At 36.0% G+C, this 10,301-nt stretch overlaps 1 pseudogene across 1 annotated transcript; it reads right to left on the reverse strand.

Moving 5' to 3' along the window:
- Positions 1-8,302: 8,302 nt before the first annotated feature.
- LOC147552637 (ethylene-responsive transcription factor ERF027 pseudogene) lies at positions 8,303-9,450 on the reverse strand (annotated as a pseudogene). Its single transcript, XR_015237726.1, has one exon. The product of XR_015237726.1 is annotated as an ethylene-responsive transcription factor ERF027 pseudogene (transcript).
- Positions 9,451-10,301: the final 851 nt, after the last annotated feature.

A 10,301-nucleotide genomic window follows, 5' to 3' on the forward strand; every position in this document is an offset into this window, starting at 1 on the left:
TAAATGTATGTCCGACACGTCAGCCGACCGGGATTGGGTCGGGAGAAGTGCCGGGCATACTATCACGGCTGAATAAAATTTCTATCAGCAATAATTTTCTCTTAACTTAAAATTTTGAAACCTCTATTTAAATCAGTAGTAGCTAAAATGATAGTTCCTTAAAATGTGCAAATAAGAAACATGTGTCGATGAGAATAATGTTTACTGCCACTAATTCTAATGAGACATGCATGTTCAATTTTATGGAGAAAGTTAAAATTGAAAGGCAAGGGGATCATGAAATAATGAGATTGTTCACTCAACCAGATACTGTAAAATCCTTCACATGTACTGGGGGATACATTAATTTACCAGCGAGCTAGGTAGTAAAATCCTTACAAGCAAATGGGCTTACCATATATCCATCCGTCCATCGCAAACCTAATAACACATGAATCATTTGGGAATGTGGCGATCTCACAAACCTACTAAGTTTTTATTTTGGAGCATGGACTCCAAGAGTCACTTCATTTGGATGACATTGATACATCATCAACATAATATGTACATCATGAATTTGGATGAGCACTATAACCGTCATATTAAGACATTTTGGGTCTTAAAGATCATATAAAGACGGGACTATTCTAGGGGGTCTGAAAGTCCATCTATTTCTAGATTTATTTTATTTATTGCCTAAGTTACATAAATAACGGCGATAAACTGCTTACACCGATATTCGATCCCAATACCTTATGGACTTAAGAGCAGAGTGTCCAACCACTGCACTAAAGGGTGGTGGACACAAACCTATAAGTTGTATTCTCACAAACGTAGAACACATGAATCATCTGAACATTAATTTTGCCGAACTTTACTTTGACATAGACCACATCTGTTTTGAGATTCATAGGGTTCACTTTTTCTCCTATCATCCCTATTAGATGGTGTGCGTGCCAATGACACATGTAATCCGTGACAAATTTGCCCATTTTGTCGACAAATATTTTTCACCGACCACAAGCATCACCATCATTACCACCACCATGATGGTGAGGAAGCGTTTTTTAAGGAGAAGATGAAGATGCTGGTGATGGTGCTCGGCGTTGGAAAAGTTCTAGATGGTAGTGGTAGTCAGAGAAGGTGGAGGATGTATAGTGGTGGGGGAAGGTGGCGATTGATGGTAAAAAAAAGATGTAGTTTAGGTTTTTTTTTTTTTTGATGAAGAGATGTAGTTTAGGTTAGATTGTTTATATAAAAAATTAAATTAATTTCGGTGAGGGTGGCATGTGAACTTAACAAAAAAAAAAAAGAATACAATTGGAGGAGTAAAAACAATCCTTTTCGGAAAATTAGCTTGAACACTACGCATCACGGAGGGTCTGTCAATATCAAAATAACCCTAAAAACATGAACACATGAATATAATCTTTAGTTTGTCGGCCATATGAATGTCTAATCACATATGGTTTTCAAAAGTTTGTTTCTAAAACCATTCAAACTTTTCGGTTTTTTGAGGTATTATAATTTCTCAAATATTTGAATCATTTCCTTCTATATCAAATAGAAAAGTTCTCCTCCTCTTTCTCTTTTAAATCAACACTACCAACAAACACCGACTATTAACACCTTTAACCTTTCAGGGTCAACTTCCCCAAATCTCTCACTAATATAACTTCTCTCTCTCTCTCTCTCTCTCTCTCTCTCTCTCTCTCTCTCTCTCTAAGTCTCTATCTCATCAAAATATAGCTAGAAATTGAGAGCTTATAACTTTTATTTTGATAGTGACCTTGTAAATAAAGTGTCCCAAACTTAAGTGACCCACACAGACACTTTTCTTTCTCTAACTCATGCAATAACCTTATGGGTTTAATGCAATGTGTTTACACTACTGTAAGTTGTCTCATAGTGGTGGATAGAGATATGATGTGATGATCAAGGCCCAATAGTTATCGATATTGTCTCTCGTGTCCAGGGCCGGTCCATAGATTTTGGAGGTCCGAAGTGAGTTTTAAGAATGTGACGCGCTTGCGTTTCGTAATTTTTTCCTTATATTAGAATACTCTACATTTTTCTTACACCTAATGTGGAATTTAAGCACGAAACTTATATTTCGTAACTCTGCGTTTATGCTTGGACGATTGGATTGAGTGACTCGAAAATTACCTCAAATTCTGACAAAGTACTAGTCGGTCCTCAGTCGAATTCCCGATTCAGTGGCTTCACGTGCAAGTGAGCAACTCTGTGAGTTTGGCGAAGTTAATAACTTGATTTGTTTCATTTTTCTTAAAAAAAACAAATCAGAAACTAGAAAATACAAACTCAGGTTGTTTGGCCTCATTACCAAATCATTCACCAACTAAGCTAAAGTAAAATACTTGTTACTTTTAGAATTTTATCTAAAAATATAAAATCAGAAGTCACCTTTACTTCCATTTTTGCGTCTTTCCAGAGACCCTTTAACTCTAGGGTCCGAAGCGAGGGTTTGCTCGCTTTGGCCCGGGACGGGCCCTGCTCATGTCTAGGCATGAACTGAAAGGGTAGATATGCAATTTGTTCCTTGTGGAGGCTCTAGGTACGGGTCAAAACAAAAGCTTTGGTACTTGCAAAGTTTGAGTTTGTGTAACTATAACCTGGGTTCTGAAAGCTCCTCAAGTTTTGTGAAACTATCAAACCCTCCATCCTCAAGAGAATTGTCATGGCCTCACGGGCACCGGTACCACTAGCGAGAATCTAAGCTCAATAATTATCAATAGGTCAGCGTTTTGGGAAAGCAAAATAGTTTCCGGGGTGTGAATACTTGGTCAATTTTGTTTGATAATTTTATTTTGTAAGTTGTTAAAAATAAAAAACCCTACACCTCACCTCACTCTCTCTCCACCTCACCTCTCTCTCTCCACCTCATCTTTTCTCTCCACCTCATCTTTTCTCTCCACCTCATCTTCTCTCTCCCCACCACTCTCTTTCTCTTCTCCGACTAGGTCGGCGGCCGGAAAATTTTTCGGCCGACGACCATGAAATTTTTTTTTTCACTCTCTCTCTCTCTAGAAACTCCGGCGAAGTGGTTTCCCTTCGTCGGAGTTCCGGTCTGTTCTTCAACATACCCATTCTGGTCTGTTGAAGAACAGATCGATCTGGTCTCTTCTTCAACAGACCGGAACTTCGGCGAAAGGAAACCCCTTCGCCGGAGTTTCTAGAGAGAGCGAGAGAGAGAGAGTGAAACTTTTTTTTTGTTTGTTTTTCATGGTCGCCGGCCAAAAAATTTTCCGGCCGGCGACTTGGTCGGAGAAGAGAGAGAGGTGAGGTGGAGGGTTTTTTATTTTTATTTTGAAACATATTCCCCATAAAACATGTTTCCCCAGAAAATTTTCAAAATTTTGCATATTCCCTTTAAAATTTCACACCCCGAAATTATTTAGCTTTCCCCAAAGCGCTGGCCTTATCAATATCGCTTTTGGGTCTCCAGTCCAAAGCCCGACTAATACAAAATTTTGTTTTAGGCTAAAGCTCAAGAATCCCACTCAAAAAACCTTAACACTTATTTTCAATTTATAAATGCTTTTTTTTTTGTTCAAAGAATTTATAAATGCTTGATGTTTGTTTTGTATAACATACAAGTGCTAAAAAAAATGTGAACTATTGACTATTTTATCCTATAAGTTTTACAACTTCATAATGTCAACACTACTTCAAGGACAATTTTATTTCCACATAATATTACAAATAATCAAAGTTAACATTCTATGTAATATACGGTAATGAATAGAGAGAATGATTCTAATTTTAATTATCATTTGTTGTTACTAATTAAAAACATAATCGATATGTAAGTTCTTGGTATCCATTTTCTCTTTTCATTTCGATGACATAAATTATCAATGAATATCAAACAATTGAACGAGATGTATTTCAACCAGACAGGAGCTTTAAATACACATTGTTTTTCTTCCAACCTATTCTCATACGTCACCCTAGGCTTTGTTCCTTAAGATTAGAATAAGGAAAATTATTATCTTCACATACTTGCTCCAACAAAATCAAAAGTACATATTCGATAAATTTATATCATTAAAGGAACTAAGGCTATGGTGAAGAAGAGATGAGAAATAGTAGGGGAGGACAGAAGAGGTTTGATAGGAGTCTAAAAGTTGCCCTTTCGGAGTAGCATTATCTTCGAAATAATAAATTTACCAACGTTCTTCCCAGCAGCGATGTGGACAAATAACCGAAAACACATGGTGTGATATAGGATTTCCTGTGCCATTTACCGATCTCAGAGGTGAAATCAAAATAAGAATTTCATATTTCACTCCATAGAGCAAAAAAGAAGAAAATGTCCCCACCTACAGACCTAGAAATCTTTTGGTTTTGTTTTCTATATCTTAAATGTGCAGTGACATTACAATAGAATTAATTGGGGCTGCAGCAGACATACCCTGTTTGGATTACAAGGAGTCTGAGTGGAAATGGAGATCATGAAAATACTGACGTTGCGTATTCCTTCTATTTTTATTTGAGGTCAATAATCTTGTTATTGTCAGTTCTTCCAATGTGGGTCTTTTCTTTTGGTGGGGATAAGTGTCTACTTGGATTGCGACGCGATAATATAGATGTTATAGTTTTTTTTAATATGGACTGAAGACTCGTTAGTCGTTACGTCATTAGATGACACAAATTATGAATGTATTACTATTTCATGAATTGAATAAATTTTCATCTTGAAGACAGTTTAAGCCCTAACGATCATATAAAGACCCATAAGGTCATCCCATAGCACATAAGAACCCATTTATTCATGAACCTATCTTATTTATAGTCAACTTCAATACATCACGAGTTTCCACTTTCATGAGAGATGTCCAACCATTACGTCGAATGGTGGTGGATTAGGTTTTATTGTTTTGGATTAATCCATTTCAAATCCAAATCTGTAATCAAGTGGTTGTTTTAGCCTTATAAGTGTCCAACAGTTTGTTTTGAATCTCAAAATTTAAAGAATTCAATTTTTTATGAATCTACCATTGTAGATTTTTTGTAAGTATACTGTGTTTTCTTTTTTTATCCACGTCATCTCTCCCTCTCACCTTTTTCTTTCTCAGGCAAAAGGTCGCCAACCGGTAGGTAACCTTCTCCCGTGATCTTCAAACATGAACTTTTTTTCTCCTTCTTCATCATCGTTTTCTCCCACCACCTTCAACACCGGCCCAACACCACCTCTCTATCCCTTTTTTCCTCTCTCTTCATCTCTTTCTGTTATGGTGAAGAGTATCTCCCCATTGAGTTTGCATGAAAAATTGAATTTTGCATTGGAAATCATTTTTAAAAGATATCTAAAAATCTTATGTGAATTTAGAGTTTCTAAAATTGATTGTTGTATTACAGATCCTCTGTCAACTTATTGGTTATATGTATTTTGGGAGACTGCTGCAGTGGAGGTTCTAAAATTGAGTGTTCGCCCTAAAATGCCAAAATCACATTGAAATGCAGAAAATTAGGGAAAGTAGATTATGTTGAGAAGGACACATGGTCTACTTGATTATGTTGCTTAAAAGTGGCTTGGATTGGACTGTAGAATCTTGACTCCTTTGGACAAAACAAACCCCCTAACATTCTTATCTTAGTTTCTCCGTTAAAGCTTATCAGCATTATTCTACTTAGGTAATAAAATTTGTGAAATACATAAACTCTTGAAAACATTCTCCTTCCAAATAGGTTTTCAAACATAATAATAATGCCCAACAAAGTGATAAAATACTAACTCTCATAATTTTAAGGATAAATTTAGATCCATTAATCTAATGTCTCGTACCAAAATGTGTTATTGCGGTTCGTAACCTCCCCAATGGATTGTGTCCGAATGAGTTGCTAGTACCATCTCCGTGGTCGTTATATTCTGTTTCTAAACGAGTCATGCTGTGCAAATTGGGAAATTATAAGTAGTCGTGTCAGACCATTTCTAGGCTGGTACATAAGACTTGTAAAGAATATTTCATCTCCTTGAACATTATAAATCACCAAGTAGATAGATACCAACCGAAAAGTTTTTTATTTAGTTATGAATTGTTGTAAGCTAGTTTCTCCCAAGAGTTAGGGCGGATGAATTCTAACATCACCACCAAGGTATAACCATCAACATTGGTCATCAATTTCGTCAGCAGCTTCCAGAAATAGGGGTTTTGATTTTTCTCATAGCCCAAATTAGGAACAAAATTTCTCAACAAAAAAAAAAAAAAAATTAGGAACAAAATCCTTTCTTTTGAAGTTATTGGAATCACCTCCTTTGACCAAGTTGTTATCAACCACTTTTGTCCCCCTAAAAATGTTTTCTTCTTTTGTAGTAACTTTACCCTTTCTAGGACTAGTCTACTAGCCAAGACTGGTATTGCGGTTTTCCCACATTGTTTTGTAGACCAATCATGATTTTGACTAAGAAAAAAAACATATTGTTTTGAGTATGTTCTTATGAAAAAGATTATTGTTTTGATTATGTTCTTATGAAGTTCATTACCAAGGAAGTAAATCCACATAAAACAATGGCCATTTTTATGTTTTTTTTTTCTCTCTCTCATTAGTCTCTCTTTTATAAGATTAAAATGTCGAAAATAGTCCATATTGGAATCATGTAATTTACTTTTTAGATAAATAAAATTTCATATCATTAGAATTCAAAGCGTAAAAAATACTATGGAAATGGTGTCTCGTACATCCTCTAAAGGTTGAGTTGCGACTCTTTTCTTGTTCAAAAAACAACTCTAGTCCAATCAACCTTTGGTTTTTAATGCTTCACAATAAGACATGGATTTGCAACTGAATTACGGACGCACACGAAGTGCACTATGGACAACAAGATGGCCGTATCTATTTTATTCCAAAAACGCATTAATGATATAGTTAATTAGTAACAACAACAAAAATATTTTCAATAGAAAACATTATTCTTAGCATTGGGATTTGTTGAATTTATTCAAAATTTGCATCATGTACTAAGATATTGAAAATGTACTAACTGTGGGCTGATCTTTTTGTATGATCTCTCTCCCAATACTTAGGTGTTTAAGTTAAAGTGTTTTTTTTTCTTATATTAAAATACATGAAAAAGATTCATGAATATAAGCATTCATGAATGTGAACCATGTCTATCTATAAGTTCATGTACAAAATAAGAAATGATGAAAATTTTAATCATAATTTGAATAGAATGAAATTATTTATCTGTGATATAATCTATAACTTTCTAAGATTAAAAAAAAATACACAGATGTGAAAACACTTGTTTTATGTATCTTCTGACAATCATGTTGGGATAATCCCATATAGCTTGTGGATAACATAAGTGATTAATTAGTGTATAAGTACCTTTTGAATTGGGTTTTGGGAAGAGAGAGGTACCATCAACTCTCCTCAAGTCACCTAGAAGTTTCTTGCTCTAGATTCTTTCTCACTAAAAAAAATGTCATCTCTAGATATTTCTAATAAATATATTAGATCTTTTGCTAAAAAAACATTGTAGAAATCTCCTACAAACTCTAGAGTCATCGTAGGACTAATATAATGTACTCTTCATTTAGTAATCACAAGATCAAACTTTGAAAATCTTTTGTTTCTTAATGAAAATAAGTCATTAAGTCAAAAATTTTGTCACTGTAGCACTCCCGTAGCCCCGTTAATAAAGAGTGTTAGAGTTGTGAATTGTTAGTGTATAAGTAAAGTGTTTGTAAGTAATCTTCAAGTATATAATAACATTATAGTACATTTCAGAGATAAATTGCTAATCCGTTGAGTATTATAAATTGTCTACTCAGCCTCACATCTTAAACAATATTTTGAGTGAGAATAATCCAAGAAGATCAATAAATTGCACCAATTTTTTTTGTTTGTAATTCATACTATGTTTTTTCTTGATACTACAAATTCTCGTCAGGAGAAAAAGACTTATATCATGGGAGTCCGTTGGAAGTTTACTCGTGACGTAACAGTTTTTGGGCAATAAATTCAGATATTGAGATCCAATATGAACTTAGCTACCTGAATATGTCACTGGACAGTGAAAGAAAGTGATAATCACCCTTCTCTTCAAACCAACTGAAAACCAAGTTAAAACAGATATCCTTAAATTATTTTTTCTGGGAGAACTCAATTGTCTCATGTATATATAGTAGTATATATATTATATGTAAACGGACTGTGACAAGTTGTTTGTGGGTCGTCACAACTGATCACAACTAGGGTAAGGGTAAATATAAGTCACCCGGAAAGATGGAGTCCATATGGATGGTTAGATTTGGGCACCAGTTTCCCTTTTTTTAGTTGTTTGTTCTTGCAATTAATAAGAAGATCATCGACTCTTGCATTAAGAAAAACAGGAGTAGTATTACCACACAAACGCATAAAATATGACATAATCGTTTTGTACGAAACTTTCACACTTACCTACCTTCTCTCGGCAGACCGTTCCATTTCCGGTAGTAGTCCTAAACCTGTTATAGCAGATTATTTTCAGACTGCCACGACCCGTCGTCGTGAAACACTAACTATTACTGGTACATTTTTTTTTGTCAAGAACTATAAATAAAGAACAACAAGAAGTAGCTAAAGGACTTATTATTTCTAAGTGTCATAATTCCATAAGCTTTCTCCATCTGAATTTTCCGGCGACTCGTTAGACCCCGATGAGTTTATTCTGGGTGGACTTACTAACATTCCTTCAGCCATATTTGCCAATAATGTTGGCATTTGGAATATAGCCTCTTCATCCATGAATTCGTCACCATCTTCTTCTTCTTTTTCTTCTTTATTTTTTGATGTATCCTTGTCATCGATGATCTTCTTTGACCTATTGTCATCTATCAAGTTAGTAGTTTGTTGATTACTAGATGATTGTGGCTTAGTGGTGTCTAAGCGGGCAGCAGCGGTGGCAGTGGCAGCGGCACGAATGTCAGATGGGGATGAAGAAAGGGGAGTTGGATAAAGTGAGATAGAATTAGGGAAGTTAAGAAGAGCATCATCACCTTTTAGAGCTAGGGCAGCAACATCGTAAGCGACGGCAGCCATTTCTGGTGTAGGAAAAGTACCAAGCCATATACGTGAAGTTTTACGAGGTTCTCGAATTTCCGATACCCATTTTCCGCTTCGACATCGAATTCCCCGATAAATTGGGTGTTTTCCGGCAGTGGGTTGGTTAGTTGGTCCACCTAGAGAAGTGGTGGAAATGGTAGTTAATAGTAGTTGGTGTTGGTTGAGTGGTTGAGTGGAAGACTGCATAGAAGGTGTGGGAGGAGGAGGAGGAGGAGGAGGTGGTGGTGGTGGTGAAATTGGTGGTTGATGAGATGGTGGTGGTAATGGGTTACCTTGTTTAGGGTCATTCCCATTCATGGGGGGGTAAAGTATAATTGAGAGAGAGGAGATTGAATTGATTTTTGTTGCAATTTGTAAGGGAAAGATGTTGAAGAGGGGTATGGTATTTAATGGGGGTAGAGAGAGAGAGAGAGAGAAAACGAGGGTGATTGAAGGATTTAAAATGATGGCAGGTAGGGTCATAGACTCAAAATTTTGGTTGGTTTGGTTGTCCAGGAGGAAAATACTAACACAGAATTGACACGCATAAATGGCTAAGCTAGCAATTAGCTGTTTAATCCGTGTAGAGTAACTGCTAATTAAAGTGAGTTTAGTCCAAACTCTAGTTTCTATTCCTTCAATTTTTTGAAAAGAAAAAGCCTGTTTGATTGTTATTGGTGTTAGGATTGACTATCAATTGATATAACCATCATAGCCCATCAATATGGATTGTCATATTCACTTTTTAGAAGCATGTCGACTAAGGATATTTTAATAAATACTATGTAAATATAAGGTTAATAATTTTTCTATGAATTTTTGGGCTTATAGTCCAAAAAACGGGTCCTAATTTTGGGAGATTTTAAAAGGCCTCCCCGTTTTTGTTAAAAGGCCTCCCCATGATTTCGTTGACTTAGTAAAAACCCTTTGACTTAGCTTGGTTAAAGGGCCCCCCTCTTTGAATGGGGGAAAAAAACCCCCTTTAAAGGTGTATTTCACCCACATTTTCTCTCCTCCATCTCATTTTCTCTCTCTGCCACATCATCATCTTCTCCGGTAGGTCGCCGGCCGGCCAAACTTCCGGCCGGCGACCTTCAAATTTTTTTTTTTTTAACTCTCTCTCTCTCTCTAGAGATCTAGAGAGAGAGAGAGTGCAGCCATTGAAGGTCTGCGAACAGACCTTCAATGGATCTGTTCGCAGACCCATTAGAGGTATGCGAACAGACCCTTTGAAGGTCTGTTCGCAGACCTCTAATGGGTCTGCGAGC

The sequence above is a fragment of the Eschscholzia californica genome, unplaced genomic scaffold (assembly GCF_041429995.1).
Source record: "Eschscholzia californica isolate CP2 unplaced genomic scaffold, dmEscCali1.0.p SCAF_3, whole genome shotgun sequence".
In the NCBI taxonomy this organism is placed as follows: domain Eukaryota; kingdom Viridiplantae; phylum Streptophyta; class Magnoliopsida; order Ranunculales; family Papaveraceae; genus Eschscholzia; species Eschscholzia californica.